Source organism: Schistocerca serialis, chromosome 11, assembly GCF_023864345.2.
Source record: "Schistocerca serialis cubense isolate TAMUIC-IGC-003099 chromosome 11, iqSchSeri2.2, whole genome shotgun sequence".
NCBI classification, from domain to species: Eukaryota; Metazoa; Arthropoda; class Insecta; order Orthoptera; family Acrididae; genus Schistocerca; species Schistocerca serialis.
This window is the reverse complement of record NC_064648.1, coordinates 192,500,994-192,518,983: the sequence shown is the minus strand read 5'-3', so window position 1 is coordinate 192,518,983 and position 17,990 is coordinate 192,500,994. Positions and strand designations below refer to the sequence as shown.

General features: G+C 51.2%; 1 long non-coding RNA gene and 3 other non-coding genes across 4 annotated transcripts in view; 3 read left to right on the top strand and 1 right to left on the bottom strand.

Moving 5' to 3' along the window:
* LOC126426715 (uncharacterized) overlaps positions 1–17,990 on the bottom strand; it is a 409,789-nt gene that overhangs the window by 357,459 nt on the left and 34,340 nt on the right. The window lies entirely within an intron of this gene.
* On the top strand, positions 8,863–8,939 carry Trnas-cga (transfer RNA serine (anticodon CGA)). The gene has a single exon. It is a non-coding gene; the product is annotated as a tRNA-Ser (tRNA).
* On the top strand, positions 16,086–16,162 carry Trnas-cga (transfer RNA serine (anticodon CGA)). The gene has a single exon. It is a non-coding gene; the product is annotated as a tRNA-Ser (tRNA).
* On the top strand, positions 16,387–16,463 carry Trnas-cga (transfer RNA serine (anticodon CGA)). The gene has a single exon. It is a non-coding gene; the product is annotated as a tRNA-Ser (tRNA).

The window sequence follows — 17,990 nt, the reverse complement described above, 5'->3', positions numbered from 1 at the left end:
AGGCTGTGGCTATGCCATGTCTCCGCAATATCCTTTCTTTCAGGAGGGCTAGTTCTGCAAGGTTCGCAGGAGAGCTTCTGTTATCTTTGGAAGGTAGGAGACGAGGTACTGGCAGAAATAAAGCTGTGAGGATGGGGCGTGGGTCGTGCTTATGTGGCTCAGTTGGTAGAGCACTTGCCCGCGAGAGGCAAATGTCCCGAGGTCGAGTCTCGGTCCGGCACGCAGATTTAATCTGTCAGGTAGTTTCATATCAACGCACACTGCACTGAAGAGTGAAAATCTCATTCTGGAAGTATTCCCCAGCCTGTGGCTATGCCATGTCTCCGCAATATCATTTCTTTCAGGTGTGCTAGTTCTGCAAGGTTCGCAGGAGAGCTTCTATTATTTTTGGAAGGTAGTAGACGAGGTACTGGCAGAAGTAAAGCAGTGAGGATGGGGCGTGAGTCGTGCTTGGGTGGCTCGGTTGGTAGAGCACTTGCCTGCAAGAGGCAAAGGTCACGAGTTCCAGTCTCGGTCCGGCACGCAGTTTTAATCTGCCAGGAAGTTTCATATCAGCGCACACTCTGCTGCAGAGTGAAAATCTCATTCTGGAAATATTCCCCAGGCTGTGGCTATGCCATGTCTCCGCAATATCCTTTCTTTCAGGAGTGCTAGTTCTGCAAGGTTCGCAGGAGAGCTTCTGTTAACTTTGGAAGGTAGGAGACGAGGTACTGGCAGAAGTAAAGCTGTGAGGATGGAGCGTGAGTTGTGCTTGGGTGGCTCGGTTGGTAGAGCACTTGCCCGCGAGAGGCAAACGTCCCGAGTTCGATTCTCGGTCCGGCACGCAGTTTTAATCTGCCAGTAAGTTTCATATCAGCGCACACTCCGCTGCAGAGTGAAAATCTCATTCTGGAAACATTCCCCAGGCTGTAGCTATGCCATGTCTCCGCAATATTATTTCTTTCAGGAGTGCTAGTTCTGCATGGTTCGCAGGAGAGCTTCTGTTAGCTTTGGAAGGCAGGAGACGAGGTACTGGCTGAAGTAAAGCGGTGAGGATGGAGCGTGAGTTGTGCTTCGATGGCTCGGTTGGTAGAGCACATGCCCACGAGAGGCAAATGTCCCGAGTTCGAGTCTCGGTCCGGCACGCAGTTTTAATCTGCCACGAAGTTTCATATCAGCGCACACTCCGCAGCAGAGTGAAAATCTCATACTGGAAACATTCCCTAGGCTGTGGCTATGCCATTTCTACGCAATATCCTTTCTTTCAGGAGTGCTAGTTCTGCAAGGTTTGCAGGAGAGCTTCTGTTATCTTTGGAAGGTAGGAGACGGGGTACTGGTAGAAATAAAGCTGTGAGGATGGAGCGTGGGTCGTGCTTATGTGGCTCAGTTGTTAGAGCACTTGCTCGCGAGAGGCAAATGTCCCGAGTTCGAGTCTCGGTCCGGCACGCAGATTTAATCTGCCAGGAAGTTTCATATCAGCGCACACTGCACTGCAGAGTGAAAATCTCATTCTGGAAACATTCCCTGCCTATGCCATGTCTCCGCAATATCATTTCTTTCAGGAGTGCTAGTTCTGCAAGGTTCGCAGGAGAGCTTCTGTTATCTTTGGAAGGTAGGAGACGAGGTACTGGCAGAAGTAAAGCAGTGAGGATGGGGCGTGGGTTGTGCTTGGGTGGCTCGGTTGGTAGAGCACTTGCCCGCGGGAGGCAAAGGTCCCGAGTACGAGTCTCGATCCGGCACGCAGTTTTAATCTGCCAGGAAGTTTCATATCAGCGCACACTCCGCTGCGGAGTGAAAATCTTATTCTGGAAACATTCCCCAGGCTGTGGCTATGCCATGTCTCCGCAATATCCTTTCTTTCAGGAGTGCTAGTTCTGCAAGGTTCGCAGGAGGGCTTCTGTTATCTTTGGAAGGTAGGAGACGAGGTACTGGCAGAAGTAAAGCTGTGAGGATGGGGCGTGAGTTGTGCTTGGGTGGCTCAGTTGGTAGAGCACTTGCTGGCGAGAGACAAAGGTCCCGAGTTCGAGTCTCGGTCCGGCACGCAGTTTTAATCTGCCACGAAGTTTCATATCAGCGCACACTCCGCTGCAGAGTGAAAATCTCATTCTGCAAACATTCCCCAGGCTGTGGCTATGCCATGTCTCCGCAATATCCTTTCTTTCAGGAGTGCTAGTTCTGCAAGGTTCGCAGGAGAGCTTCTGTTAACTTTGGAAGGTAAGACACGAGGTACTGGCAGAAGTAAAGCTGTGAGGATGGGGCGTGAGTCGTGCTTGGGTGGGTCAGTTGGTAGAGCACTTGCCCGCGAGAGGCAAACGTCCCGAGTTCGAGTCTCGGTCCGGCACGCAGTTTTATTCTGCCAGGAAATTTCATATCAGCGCACACTCCGCTGCAGAGTGAAAATCTCATTCTGGAAACATTCCCCAGGCTGTAGCTATGCCATGTCTCCGCAATATCCTTTCTCTCAGGAGTGCTAGTTCTGCAAGGTTCGCAGGAGAGCTTCTGTTAACTTTGGAAGGTAGGAGACGAGGTACTGGCAGAAGTAAAGCTGTGAGGATGGGGCGTGAGTTGTGCTTGGGTGGCTCAGTTGGTAGATCACTTGTCCGCGAGAGGCAAAGGTCCCGAGTTCGAGTTCCGGTCCGGGACGTAGTTTTAATCTGCCACGAAGTTTCATATCAGCGCACACTCCGCTGCAGAGTGAAAATCTCACACTGGAAACATTCCCTAGGCTGTGGCTATGCCATGTCTCCGCAATATCCTTTCTTTCTGGAGGGCTAGTTCTGCAAGGTTCGCAGGAGAGCTTCTGTTATCTTTGGAAGGTAGGACGAGGTACTGGCAGAAATAAAGCTGTGAGGATGGGGCGTGGGTCGTGCTTATGTGGCTCAGTTGGTAGAGCACTTGCCCGCGAGAGGCAAATGTCCCGAGTTCGAGTCTCGGTCCGGCACGCAGATTTAATCTGTCAGGAAGTTTCATATCAGCGCACACAGCACTGAAGAGTGAAAATCTCATTCTGGAAACATTCCCCAGCCTGTGGCTATGCCATGTCTCCGCAATATCATTTCTTTCAGGTGTGCTAGTTCTGCAAGGTTCGCAGGAGAGCTTCTGTTATGTTTGGAAGGTAGGAGACGAGGTACTGGCAGAAGTAAAGCAGTGAGGATGGGGCGTGAGTTGTGCTTGGGTGGCTCAGTTGGTAGATCACTTGTCCGCGAGAGGCAAAGGTCCCGAGTTCGAGTCTCGGTCCGGCACGTAGTTTTAATCTGCCACGAAGTTTCATATCAGCGCACACTCCGCTGCAGAGTGAAAATCTCACACTGGAAACATTCCCTAGGCTGTGGCTATGCCATGTCTCCGCAATATCCTTTCTTTCAGGAGGGCTAGTTCTGCAAGGTTCGCAGGAGAGCTTCTGTTATCTTTGGAAGGTAGGCCGAGGTACTGGCAGAAATAAAGCTGTGAGGATGGGGCGTGGGTCGTGCTTATGTGGCTCGGTTGGTAGAGCACTTGCCCGCGAGAGGCAAATGTCCCGAGTTCGAGTCTCGGTCCGGCACGCAGATTTAATCTGTCAGGAAGTTCCATATCAGCGCACACAGCACTGAAGAGTGAAAATCTCATTCTGGAAACATTCCCCAGCCTGTGGCTATGCCATGTCTCCGCAATATCATTTCTTTCAGGTGTGCTAGTTCTGCAAGGTTCGCAGGAGAGCTTCTGTTATGTTTGGAAGGTAGGAGACGAGGTACTGGCAGAAGTAAAGCAGTGAGGATGGGGCGTGAGTCGTGCTTGGGTGGCTCGGTTGGTAGAGCACTTGCCCGCAAAAGGCAAAGGTCACGAGTTCGAGTCTCGGTCCAGCACGCAGTTTTAATCTGCCAGGAAGTTTCATATCAGCGCACACTCCGCTGCAGAGTGAAAATCTCATTCTGGAAACATTCCCCAGGCTGTAGCTATGCCATGTCTCCGCAATATTATTTCTTTCAGCAGTGCTAGTTCTGCAAGGTTCGCAGGAGAGCTTCTGTTAGCTTTGGAAGGTAGGAGACGAGGTACTGGCAGAAGTAAAGCTGTGAGGATGGAGCGTGAGTAGTGCTTGGGTGGCTCGGTTGGTAGAGCACATGCCCGCGATAGGCAAATGTCCCGAGTTCGAGTCTCGGTCCGGCACGCAGCTTTAATCTGCCACGAAGTTTCATATCAGCGCACACTCCGCAGCAGAGTGAAAATCTCATACTGGAAACATTCCCTAGGCTGTGGCTATTTCATTTCTACGCAATATCCTTTCTTTCAGGAGTGCTAGTTCTGCAAGGTTTGCAGGAGAGCTTCTGTTATCTTTGGAAGGTAGGAGACGGGGTACTGGCAGAAATAAAGCTGTGAGGATGGAGCGTGGGTCGTGCTTATGTGGCTCAGTTGATAGAGCACTTGCCCGCGAGAGGCAAATGTACCGAGTTCGAGTCTCGGTCCGGCACGCAGATTCAATCTGTCAGGAAGTTTCATATCAGCGCACACTGCACTGCATAGTGAAAATCTCATTCTGGAAACATTCCCCAGCCTGTGGCTATGCCATGTCTCCGCAATATCATTTCTTTCAGGAGTGCTAGTTCTGCAAGGTTCGCAGGAGAGCTTCTGTTATTTTTCTAAGGTAGGAGACGAGGTACTGGCAGAAGTAAAGCAGTGAGGATGGGGCGTGAGTCGTGCTTGGGTGGCTCGGTTGGTAGAGCGCTTGCCCGCAAGAGGCAAAGGTCACGAGTTCGAGTCTCGGTCCGGCACGCAGTTTTCATCTGCCAGGAAGTTTCATATCAGCGCACACTCCGCTGCAGAGTGAAAATCTCATTCTGGAAACATTCCCCAGGCTGTGGCTTTGCCATGTCTCCGCAATATCCTTTCTTTCAGGAGTGCTAGTTCTGCAAGGTTCGCAGGAGAGCTTCTGTTAACTTTGGAAGGTAGGAGACGAGGTACTGGCAGAAGTAAAGCTGTGAGGATGGAGCGTGAGTTGTGCTTGGGTGGCTCGGTTGGTAGAGCACATGCCCGCGAGAGGCAAATATCCCGAGTTCGAGTCTCGGTCCAGCACGCAGTTTTAATCTGCCACGAAGTTTCATATCAGCGCACACTCCGCAGCAGAGTGAAAATCTCATACTGGAAACATTCCCTAGGCTGTGGCTATGCCATTTCTACGCAATATCCTTTCTTTCAGGAGTGCTAGTTCTGCAAGGTTCGCAGGAGAGCTTCTGTTAACTTTGGAAGCTAGGAGACGAGGTACTGGCAGAAGTAAAGCTGTGAGGATGGGGCGTGAGTTGTGCCTGGGTGGCTCAGTTGGTAGAGCACTTGCCGGCGAGAGACAAAGGTCCCGAGTTCGAGTCTCGGTCCGGCACGCAGTTTTAATCTGCCACGAAGTTTCATATCATCGCACACTCCGCTGCAGAGTGAAAATCTCATTCTGCAAACATTCCCCAGGCTGTGGCTATGCCATGTCTCCGCATTATCCTTTCTTTCAGGAGTGCTAGTTCTGCAAGGTTCGCAGGAGAGCTTCTGTTAACTTTGGAATGTAGGAGACGAGGTACTGGCAGAAGTAAAGCTGTGAGGATGGAGCGTGAGTTGTGCTTGGGTGGCTATGTTGGTAGAGCACTTGCCGGCGAGAGACAAAGGTCCCGAGTTCGAGTCTCGGTCCGGCACGCAGTTTTAATCTGCCACGAAGTTTCATATCATCGCACACTCCGCTGCAGAGTGAAAATCTCATTCTGCAAACATTCCCCAGGCTGTGGCTATGCCATGTCTCCGCATTATCCTTTCTTTCAGGAGTGCTAGTTCTGCAAGGTTCGCAGGAGAGCTTCTGTTAACATTGTAAGGTTGGAGATGAGGTACTGGCAGAAGTAAAGCTGTGAGGATGGGGCGTGAGTCGTGCTTGGGTGGCTCAGTTGGTAGAGCACTTGCCCCCGAGAGGCAAAGGTACCGAGTTCGATTCTCGGTCCAGCACGCAGTTTTAATCTGCCAGGAAGTTTCATATCAGCGCACACTCCGCTGCAGAGTGAAAATCTCATTCTTTAAACATACCCCAGGCTGTAGCTATGCCATGTCTCCGCAATATCTTTTCTTTCAGGAGTGCTAGTTCTGCAAGGTTCGCAGGTCAGCTTCTGTTAACTTTGGAAGGTAGGAGACGGGGTACTGGCAGAAATAAAGCTGTGAGCTTGGGGCGTGAGTTGTGCTTGCGTGGCTCGGTTGGTAGAGCACTTGCCCGCAAGAGGCAAATGTCCCGAGTTCGAGTCTCGGTCCGGCACGCAGTTTTAATCTGCCAGGAAGTTTCATATCAGCGCACACTCCGCTGCAGAGTGAAAATCTCATTCTGGAAACATTCCCCAGGCTGTAGCTATGCCATGTCTCCGCAATATCCTTTCTTTCAGGAGTGCTGGTTCTGCAAGTTTGCAGGAGAACTCCTGTTACTTTGGAAGGTAGGAGACGAGGAACTGGCAGAAATAAAGCTGTGAGGATGGAGCGTGAGTTGTGCTTGGGTGGCTCGGTTGGTAGAGCACTTGCCCGCGACAGACAAATGTCCCGAGTTCGAGTCTTGGTCCGGCACGCAGTTTTCATCTGCCAGGAAGTTTTATATCAGCGCACACTCCGCTGCAGAGTGAAAAACTCATTCTGGAAACATAACCCAGGCTGTAGCTGTGCCATGTCTCCGCATTATCCTTTCTTTCAGGAGTGCTAGTTCTGCAAGGTTCGCAGGAGAGCTTCTGTTAACTTTGGAAGGTAGGAGACGAGGTACTGGCAGAAATAAAGCTGTGAGCATGGGGCGTGAGTTGTGCTTGGGTGGCTCGGTTGGTAGAGCACTTGCCCGCGAGAGGCAAATGTCCCGAGTTCGAGTCTCGGTCCGGCACGCAGTTTTAAACTGCCAGGAATTTTCAGATCAGAGCACACTCCGCTGCAGAGTGAAAATCTCATTCTGGAAACGTTCCGCAGGCTGTAGCTATGCCATGTCTCCGCAATATCCTTTCTTTCAGGAGTGCTAGTTCTGCAAGGTTCGCTGGAGAGCTTCTGTTAACTTTGGAAGGTAGGAGACGAGGTACTGGCAGAAGTAAAGCTGTGAGGATGGAGCGTGAGTCGTGGTTGGGTGGCTCAGTTGCTAGAGCACTAGACCGCGAGAGGCAAAGGTCCCGAGTTCGAGTCTCGGTCCGGCACGCAGTTTTAATCTGCCAGGAAATTTCATATCAGCGCACACTCCGCTGCAGAGTGAAAATCTCAATCTGGAAACATTCCCCAGGCTGGAGCAATGCCATGTCTCCGCAATATCCTTTCTTTCAGGACTGCTAGTTCTGCAAGGTTCGCAGGAGAGCTTCTGTTAACTTTGGAAGGTAGGAGGCGCGGTACTGGCAGAAATAAAGCTGTGGCAATGGGGCGTGAATTGTGCTTGGGTGGCTCGGTTGGTAGAGCACATGCCCGCAAGCGGCAAATGTCCCGAGTTCGAGTCTCGGTCCGGCACGTAGTTTTAATCTGCCAGGAAGTTTCATATCACCGCACACTCCGCTGCAGAGTGAAAATCTCATTCTGGAAACATTCCCCAGGCTGTAGCTATGCCATGTCTCCGCAATATCCTTTCTTTCAGGAGTGCTAGTTCTGCAAGGTTCGCAGGAGCGCTTCTGTTAACTTTGGAGGGTAGGAGACGAGGTACTGGCAGAAATAAAGCTGTGAGCATGGGGCGTGAGTTGTGCTTGGGTGGCTCGGTTGGTAGAGCACTTGCCCGCGAGAGGTAAAGTTCCCGAGTTCGTGCCCGGTCTGGCACGCAGTTTTAATCTGCCAGGAAGTTTCATATCAGCGCACACTCTGCTGCAGAGTGAAAATCTCATTCTGGAAACATTCCCCAGGCTGTAGCTATGCCATGTCTCCGCAATATCCTTTCTTTCAGGAGTGCTAGTTCTGCAAGGTTCGCAGGAGAGCTTCTGTTAACGTTGGAAGGTAGGAGACGAGGTACTGGCAGAAATAAAGCTGTGAGCATGGGGCGTGAGTTGTGCTTGGGTGGCTCGGTTGGTAGAGCACTTGCCCGCGAGAGGTAAATGTCCCGAGTTCAAGTCTCGGTCCGGCACGCAGTTTTAATCTGCCAGGAAGTTTCATATCAGCGCACACTCCGCTGCAGAGTGAAAATCTCATTCTGGAAACGTTCCCCAGGCTGTAGCTATGCCATGTCTCCGCAATATCGTTTCTTTCAGGAGTGCTAGTTCTGCAAGGTTCGCAGGAGAGCTTCTGTTAACTATGGAAGGTAGGAGACGAGGTACTGGCAGATGTAAAGCTGTGAGGATGGAGCGTGAGTCGTGCTTGGGTGGCTCAGTTGCTAGAGCACTTGTCCGCGAGAGGCAAAGGTCCCGAGTTCGAGTCTCAGTCTGGCACGCAGTTTTAATCTGCCAGGAAGTTTCATATTACCGCACACTCTGCTGCAGAGTGAAAATCTCATTCTGGAAACATTCCCCGGGCTGTAGCAGTGCCATGTCTCCGCAATATCCTTCCTTTCAGGAGTGCTAGTTCTGCAAGGTTCGCAGGAGAGCTTCTGTTAACTTTGGAAGGTAGGAGACGAGGTACTGGCAGAAATAAAGCTGTGGCAATGGGGCGTGAGTTGTGCTTGGGTGGCTCGGTTGGTAGAGCACTTGCCCGCAAGAGGCAAATGTCCCGAGTTCGGGTATCGGTCCGACACGCAGTTTTAATCTGCCAGGAAGTTTCATATCAGCGCACACTCCGCTGCAGAGTGAAAATCTCATTCTGGAAACATTCCCCTGGCTGTGGCTATGCCATGTCTCCGCAATATCCTTTCCTTCAGGAGTGCTAGTTCTGCAAGGTTCGCAGGAGAGCTGCTGTTAACTTTGGAAGGTAGGAGACGAGGTACTGGCAGAAGTAAAGCTGTGAGGATGTAGCGTGAGTCGTGCTTGGGTGGCTCAGTTGGTAGAGCACTTGCCCCCGAGAGGCAAAGGTCCCGAGTTCGAGTCTCGGTCCGGCACGCAGTTTTAATCTGCCAGGAAGTTTCATATCAGCGCACACTCCGCTGCAGAGTGAAAATCTCATTCTGGAAATATTCCCCAGGCTGTAGCTGTGCCATGTCTCCGCAATATCCTTTCTTTCAGGATTGCTAGTTCTGCAAGGTTCGCAGGAGAGCTTCTGTTAACTTTGGAGGTAGGAGACGAGGTACTGGCAGAAATAAAGCTGTGAGGATGGAGCGTGAGTTGTGCTTGGGTGGCTCAGTTGGTAGAGCACTTGCCCGCGAGAGGCAAATGTCCCGAGTTCGAGTCTCGGTCCGGCACGCAGTTTTAATCTGCCAGGAAGTTTCATATCAGCGCACACTCCGCTGCAGAGTGAAAATCTCATTCTGGAAACATTCCCCAGACTGTAGCTATGTCATGTCTCCACAATATCCTTTCTTTCAGGAGTGTTAGTTCTGCAAGGTTCGCAGGAGAGCTTCTGTTAACTTTGTAAGGTAGGAGACGAGGTACTGGCAGAAATAAAGCTGTGAGCATGGGGCGTGAGTTGTTCTTGGGTGGCTCAGTTGGTAGAGCACTTGCCCGCGAGAGGCAAATGTCCCGAGTTCGAGTCTAGGTCCGGCACGCAGTTTTAATCTGCCAGGAAGTTTCATATCAGCGCACACTCCGCTGCAGAGTGAAAATCTCATCCTGGAAACGTTCCCCAGGCTGTAGCTATGCCATGTCTCCGCAATATCCTTTCTTTCAGGAGTGCTAGTTCTGCAAGGTTCGCAGGAGAGCTTCTGTTAACTTTGGAAGGTAGGAGACGAGGTACTGGCAGAAGTAAAGCTGTGAGGATGGAGCGTGAGTCGTGCTTGGGTGGCTCAGTTGGTAGAGCACTTGCCCGCGAGAGGCACATGTCCCGAGTTCGAGTCTCGGTCCGGCACGCAGTTTTAATCTGCCAGGAAGTTTCATATCAGCGCACACTCCGCTGCAGAGTGAAAATCTCATTCTGGAAACATTCCCCAGACTGTAGCTATGCCATGTCTCCGCAATATCCTTTCTTTCAGGAGTGCTAGTTCTGCAAGGATCGCAGGAGAGCTTCTGTTAACTTTGTAAGGTAGGAGACGAGGTACTGGCAGAAGTAAAGCTGTGAGGATGGAGCGTGAGTCGTGCTTGGGTGGCTCAGTTGGTAGAGCATTTGCCCGCGAGAGGCAAATGTCCCGAGTTCGAGTCTCGGTCCGGCACGCAGTTTTAATCTGCCAGGAAGTTTCATACCAGCGCACACTCCGCTGCAAAGTGAAAATCTCATTCTGGAAACATTCCCCAGACTGTAGCTATGTCATGTCTCCGCAATATCCTTTCTTTCAGGAGTGCTAGTTCTGCAAGGATCGCAGGAGAGCTTCTGTTAACTTTGTAAGGTAGGAGACGAGGTACTGGCAGAAGTAAAGCTGTGAGGATGGAGCGTGAGTCGTGCTTGGGTGGCTCAGTTGGTAGAGCATTTGCCCGCGAGAGGCAAATGTCCCGAGTTCGAGTCTCGGTCCGGCACGCAGTTTTAATCTGCCAGGAAGTTTCATATCAGCGCACACTCCGCTGCAGAGTGAAAATCTCATTCTGGAAACATTCCCCAGACTGTAGCTATGTCATGTCTCCGCAATATCCTTTCTTTCAGGAGTGCTAGTTCTGCAAGGATCGCAGGAGAGCTTCTGTTAACTTTGTAAGGTAGGAGACGAGGTACTGGCAGAAGTAAAGCTGTGAGGATGGAGCGTGAGTCGTGCTTGGGTGGCACAGTTGGTAGAGCACTTGCCTGCGAGAGGCAAATGTCCCGAGTTCGAGTCTCGGTCCGGCACGCAGTTTTAATCTGCCAGGAAGTTTCATACCAGCGCACACTCCGCTGCAGAGTGAAAATCTCATTCTGGAAACATTCCCCAGGCTGTAGCTATGCCATGTCTCCGCAATATCCTTTCTTTCAGGAGTGCTAGTTCTGCAAGGATCGCAGGAGAGCTTCTGTTAACTTTGTAAGGTAGGAGACGAGGTACTGGCAGAAGTAAAGCTGTGAGGATGGAGCGTGAGTCGTGCTTGGGTGGCTCAGTTGGTAGAGCACTTGCCCGCGAGAGGCAAATGTCCCGAGTTCGAGACTCGGTCCGGCACGCAGTTTTAATCTGCCAGGAAGTTTAAAATCAGCGCTCACTCCGCTGCAGTGTGAAAATCTCATTCTGGAAACATTCCCCAGGCTGTAGCTATGCCATGTCTCCGCAATATCCTTTCTTTCAGGAGTGCTAGTTCTGCAAGGTTCGCAGGAGAGCTTCTGTTAACTTTGGAAGGTAGGAGACGAGGTACTGGCAGAAATAAAGCTGGGAGGATGGAGCGTGAGTTGTGCTTGGGAGGCTCAGTTGGTAGAGCACTTGCCTGCAAGAGGCAAATGTCCCGAGTTCGAGTCTCGGTCCGGCACGCAGATTTAATCTGCCAGGAAGTTTCATACCAGCGCACACTCCGCTGCAGAGTGAAAATCTCATTCTGGAAACATTTCCCAGACTGTAGCTATGCCATGTCTCCGCAATATCCTTTCTTTCAGGAGTGCTAGTTCTGCAAGGATCGCAGGAGAGCTTCTGTTAACTTTGTAAGGTAGGAGACGAGGTACTGGCAGAAGTAAAGCTGTGAGGATGGAGCGTGAGTCGTGCTTGGGTGGCTCAGTTGGTAGAGCACTTGCCCGCGAGAGGCAAATGTCCCGAGTTCGAGACTCGGTCTGGCACGCAGTTTTAATCTGCCAGGAAGTTTAAAATCAGCGCTCACTCCGCTGCAGAGTGAAAATCTCATTCTGGAAACATTCGCCAGGCTGTAGCTATGCCATGTCTCCGCAATATCCTTTCTTTCAGGAGTGCTAGTTCTGCAAGGTTCGCAGGAGAGCTTCTGTTAACTTTGGAAGGTAGGAGACGAGGGACTGGCAGAAATAAAGCTGTGAGGATGGAGCGTGAGTTGTGCTTGGGTGGCTCAGTTGGTAGAGCACTTGCCTGCAAGAGGCAAATGTCCCGAGTTCGAGTCTCGGTCCGGCACGCAGTTTTAATCTGCCAGGAAGTTTCATATCAGCGCACACTCCGCTGCAGAGTGAAAATCTCATTCTGGAAACATTCCCCAGACTGTAGCTATGCCATGTCTCCGCAATATCCTTTCTTTCAGGAGTGCTAGTTCTGCAAGGATCGCAGGAGAGCTTCTGTTAACTTTGTAAGTTAGGAGACGAGGTACTGGCAGAAGTAAAGCTGTGAGGATGGAGCGTGAGTCGTGCTTGGGTGGCTCAGTTGGTAGAGCATTTGCCCGCGAGAGGCAAATGTCCCGAGTTCGAGTCTCGGTCCGGCACGCAGTTTTAATCTGCCAGGAAGTTTCATATCAGCGCACACTCCGCTGCAGAGTGAAAATCTCATTCTGGAAACATTCCCCAGGCTGTAGCTATGTCATGTCTCCGCAATATCCTTTCTTTCAGGAGTGCTAGTTCTGCAAGGATCGCAGGAGAGCTTCTGTTAACTTTGTAAGGTAGGAGACGAGGTACTGGCAGAAGTAAAGCTGTGAGGATGGAGCGTGAGTCGTGCTTGGGTGGCTCAGTTGGTAGAACATTTGCCCGCGAGAGGCAAATGTCCCGAGTTCGAGTCTCGGTCCGGCACGCAGTTTTAATCTGCCAGGAAGTTTCATATCAGCGCACACTCCGCTGCAGAGTGAAAATCTCATTCTGGAAACATTCCCCAGACTGTAGCTATGTCATGTCTCCGCAATATCCTTTCTTTCAGGAGTGCTAGTTCTGCAAGGATCGCAGGAGAGCTTCTGTTAACTTTGTAAGGTATGAGACGAGGTACTGGCAGAAGTAAAGCTGTGAGGATGGAGCGTGAGTCGTGCTTGGGTGGCTCAGTTGGTAGAGCACTTGCCTGCGAGAGGCAAATGTCCCGAGTTCGAGTCTCGGTCCGGCACGCAGTTTTAATCTGCCAGGAAGTTTCATACCAGCGCACACTCCGCTGCAGAGTGAAAATCTCATTCTGGAAACATTCCCCAGGCTGTAGCTATGCCATGTCTCCGCAACATCCTTTCTTTCAGGAGTGCTAGTTCTGCAAGGATCGCAGGAGAGCTTCTGTTAACTTTGTAAGGTAGGAGACGAGGTACTGGCAGAAGTAAAGCTGTGAGGATGGAGCGTGAGTCGTGCTTGGGTGGCTCAGTTGGTAGAGCACTTGCCCGCGAGAGGCAAATGTCCCGAGTTCGAGACTCGGTCCGGCACGCAGTTTTAATCTGCCAGGAAGTTTAAAATCAGCGCTCACTCCGCTGCAGTGTGAAAATCTCATTCTGGAAACATTCCCCAGGCTGTAGCTATGCCATGTCTCCGCAATATCCTTTCTTTCAGGAGTGCTTGTTCTGCAAGGTTCGCAGGAGAGCTTCTGTTAACTTTGGAAGGTAGGAGACGAGGTACTGGCAGAAATAAAGCTGGGAGGATGGAGCGTGAGTTGTGCTTGGGAGGCTCAGTTGGTAGAGCACTTGCCTGCAAGAGGCAAATGTCCCGAGTTCGAGTCTCGGTCCGGCACGCAGTTTTAATCTGCCAGGAAGTTTCATACCAGCGCACACTCCGCTGCAGAGTGACAATCTCATTCTGGAAACATTCCCCAGGCTGTAGCTATGCCATGTCTCCGCAATATCCTTTCTTTCAGGAGTGCTAGTTCTGCAAGGATCGCAGGAGAGCTTCTGTTAACTTTGTAAGGTAGGAGACGAGGTACTGGCAGAAGTAAAGCTGTGAGGATGGAGCGTGAGTCGTTCTTGGGTGGCTCAGTTGGTAGAGCATTTGCCCGCGAGAGGCAAATGTCCCGAGTTCGAGTCTCGGTCCGGCACGCAGTTTTAATCTGTCAGGAAGTTTCATATCAGCGCACACTCCGCTGCAGAGTGAAAATCTCATTCTGGAAACATTCCCCAGACTGTAGCTATGTCATGTCTCCGCAATATCCTTTCTTTCAGGAGTGCTAGTTCTGCAAGGATCGCAGGAGAGCTTCTGTTAACCTTGTAAGGTAGGAGACGAGGTACTGGCAGAAGTAAAGCTGTGGGGATGGAGCGTGAGTCGTGCTTGGGTGGCTCAGTTGGTAGAGCACTTGCCCGCGAGAGGCAAATGTCCCGAGTTCAAGACTCGGTCTGGCACGCAGTTTTAATCTGCCAGGAAGTTTAAATTCAGCGCTCACTCCGCTGCCGAGTGAAAATCTCATTCTGGAAACATTCCCCAGGCTGTAGCTATGCCATGTCTCCGCAATATCCTTTCTTTCAGGAGTGCTAGTTCTGCAAGGTTCGCAGGAGAGCTTCTGTTAACTTTGGAAGGTAGGAGACGAGGTACTGGCAGAAATAAAGCTGTTAGGATGGAGCGTGAGTTGTGCTTGGGTGGCTCAGTTGGTAGAGCACTTGCCTGCAAGAGGCAAATGTCCCGTGTTCGAGTCTCGGTCCGGCACGCAGTTTTAATCTGCCAGGAAGTTTCATATCAGCGCACACTCCGCTGCAGAGTGAAAATCTCATTCTGGAAACATTTCCCAGACTGTAGCTATGTCATGTCTCCGCAATATCCTTCCTTTCAGGAGTGCTAATTCTGCAAGGTTCGCAGGAGAGCTTCTGTTAACTTTGGAAGGTAGGAGACGAGGTACTGGCAGAAGTAAAGCTGTGAAGATGGAGCGTGAGTCGTGCTTGGGTGGCTCAGTTGGTACAGCACTTGCCCGCGAGAGGCAAATGTCCCGAGTTCGATTCTCGGTCCGGCACGCAGTTTTAATCTGCCAGGAGGTTTCATATCAGCGCACACTCCGCTGCAGAGTAAAAATCTCATTCTGGAAACATTCCCCAGACTGTAGCTATGTCATGTCTCCGCAATATCCTTTCTTTCAGGAGTGCTAGTTCTGCAGGGTTTGCAGGAGAGCTTCTGTTAACTTTGGAGGGTAGGAGACGAGGTACTGGCAGAAATAAAGCTGTGAGCATGGGGCGTGAGTTGTGCTTGCGTGGCTCAGTTGGTAGAGCACTTGCCCCCGAGAGGCAAAGGTCCCGAGTTCGAGTCTCGGTCCGGCACGCAGTTTTAATCTGCCAGGAAGTTTCATATCAGCGCACACTCCACTGCAGAGTGAAAATCTCATTCTGGAAACATTCCCCAGGCTGTAGCTATGTCATGTCTCCGCAGTATCCTTTCATTCAGGAGTGCTAGTTCTGCAAGGTTCGCAGGAGAGCTTCTGTTAACTTTGGAAGGTAGGAGACGAGATTCTGGCAGAAATAAAGCTGTGAGCATGGGGCGTGAGTTGTGCTTGCGTGGCTCAGTTGGTAGAGCACTTGCCCCCGAGAGGCAAAGTTCCCGATTTCGAGTATCGGTCCGGCACGCAGTTTTAATCTGCCAGGAAGTTTCATATCAGCGCACACTCCGCTGCAGAGTGAAAATTTCATTCTGGAAATGTTCCCCAGGCTGTAGCTATGCTATGTCTCCGCAATATCCTTTCTTTCAGGAGTGCTAGTTCTGCCAGGTTCGCAGGAGAGCTTCTGTTAACTTTGGAAGGTAGGAGACGAGGTACTGGCAGAAGTAAAGCTGTGAGGATGGAGCGTGAGTCGTTCTTGGGTGGCTCAGTTGGTAGAGCACTTGCCCGCGAGAGGCAAAGGTCCCGAGTTCGAGTCTCGGTCCGGCACGCAGTTTTAATCTGCCAGGAAGTTTCATATCCGCGCACACTCCGCTGCAGAGTGAAAATCTCATTCTGGAAACATTCCCCAGGCTGTAGCTATGCCATGTCTCCGCAATATCCTTTCTTTCAGGAGTGCTGGTTCAGCAAGCTTCGCAGGAGAGCTTCTGTTAACTTTGGAAAGTAGGAGACGTGGTACTGGCAGAAATAAAGCTGTGAGCATGGGGCGTGAGTTGTGCTTGGGTGGCTCGGTTGGTAGAGCACTTGCCCGCAAGAGGCAAATGTCCCGAGTTCGAGTCTCGGTCCGGCACGCAGTTTTAATCAGCCAGGAAGTTTCATATCAGCGCACACTCCGCTGCAGAGTGAAAATCTCATTCTGGAAACATTCCCCAGGCTGTAGCTATGCCATGTCTCCGCACTATCCTTTCTTTCAGGAGTGCTAGTTCTGCAAGGTTCGCAGGAGAGCTTCTGTTAACATTAAAAGGTAGGAGACGAGGTACTGGCAGAAGTAAAGCTGTGAGAAGGGGTCGTGAGTTGTGCTTGGGTGGCTCAGTTGGTAGAGCACTTGCCCCCGAGAGGCAAAGGTCCCGAGTTCGAGTCTCGGTCCGGCACGCAGTTTTAATCTGCCAGGAAGTTTCATATCAGCGCACACTCCGCTGCAGAGTGAAAATCTCATTCTGGAAACATTCCCCAGGCTGTAGCTATGCCATGTCTGCGCAATATCCTTTCTTTCAGGAGTGCTAGTTCTGCAAGGTTCGCAGGAGAGCTTCTGTTAACTTTGGAAGGTAGGAGACGAGGTGCTGGCAGAAGTAAAGCTGTGAGGATGGAGCGTGAGTCGTGCTTGGGTGGCTCAGTTGGTAGAGCACTTGCCCCCGAGAGGCAAAGGTCCCGAGTTCGAGTCTCGGTCCGGCACGCAGTTTTAATCTGCCAGGAAGTTTCATATCAGCGCACACTCCGCTGCAGAGTGAAAATCTCATTCTGGAAACAATCCCCAGGCTGTAGCTATGCCATGTCTCCGCAATATCCTTTCTTTCAGGAGTGCTACTTCTGCAAGGTTCGCAGTAGAGCTTCTGTTAACTTTGGAAGGTAGGAGACGAGGTACTGGCAGAAATAAAGCTGTGAGCATGGGGCGTGAGTTGTGCTTGGGTGGCTCGGTTGGTAGAGCACTTGCCCGCAAGAGGCAAATGTCCCGAGTTCGAGTCTCGGTCCGGCACGCAGTTTTAATCTGCCAGGAAGTTTCATATCAGCGCACACTCCGCTGCAGAGTGAAAATCTCATTCTGGAAACGTTCCCCAGGCTGTAGCTATGCCATGTCTCCGCAATATCCTTTCTTTCAGGAGTGCTAGTTCTGCAAGGTTCGCAGGGAGCTTCTGTTAACTTTGGAAGGTAGGAGAGGAGGTACTGGCAGAAATAAAGCTGTGAGCATGGGGCGTGAGTTGTGCTTGGGTGGATCGGTTGGTAGAGCACTTGCCCGCAAGAGGCAAATGTCCCGAATTCGAGTCTCGGTCCGGCACGCAGTTTTAATCTGCCAGGAAGTTTCATATCAGCGCACACTCCGCTGCAGAGTGAAAATCTCATTCTGGAAACATTCCCCAGGCTGTAGCTATGCCATGTCTCCGCACTATCCTTTCTTTCAGGAGTGCTAGTTCTGCAAGGTTCGCAGGAGAGCTTCTGTTAACTTTGGAAGGTAGGAGACGAGGTACTGGCAGAAGTAAAGCTGTGAGCATGGGGCGTGAGTTGTGCTTGGGTGGCTCGGTTGGTAGAGCACTTGCCCCCGAGAGGCAAAGGTCCCGAGTTCGAGTCTCGGTCCGGCACGCAGTTTTAATCTGCCAGGAAAATTCATATCAGTGCACACTCCGCTGCAGAGTGAAAATCTCATTCTGGAAACATTCCCTAGGCTGTAGCTATGCCATGTCTCCGCAATATCCTTTCTTTCAGGAGTGCTAGTTCTGCAAGGTTCGCAGGAGAGCTTCTGTTAACTTTGGAAGGTAGGAGACGAGGTACTGGCAGAAATAAAGCTGTGAGCATGGGGCGTGAGTTGTGCTTGGGTGGCTCAGTTGGTAGAGCACTTGCCCGCGAGAGGCAAATGTCCCGAGTTCGAGTCTCGGTCCGGCACGCAGTTTTAATCTGCCAGGAAGTTTCATATCAGCGCACACTCCGCTGCAGAGTGAAAATCTCATTCTGGAAACATTCCCCAGGCTGTAGCTATGCCATGTCTCCGCAATATCCTTTCTGTCAGGAGTGCTAGTTCTGATAGGTTCGCAGGAGAGCTTCTGTTAACTTTGCACAGTAGGAGACGCAGTACTGGCAGAAATGAAGCTGTGAGCACGGGGCGTGTGTTGTGCTTGGGTGGCTCGGTTGGTAGAGCACTTGCCCGCAAGAGGCAAATGTCCCGAGTTCGAGTCTCGGTCCGGCACGCAGTTTTAATCCGCCAGGAAGTTTC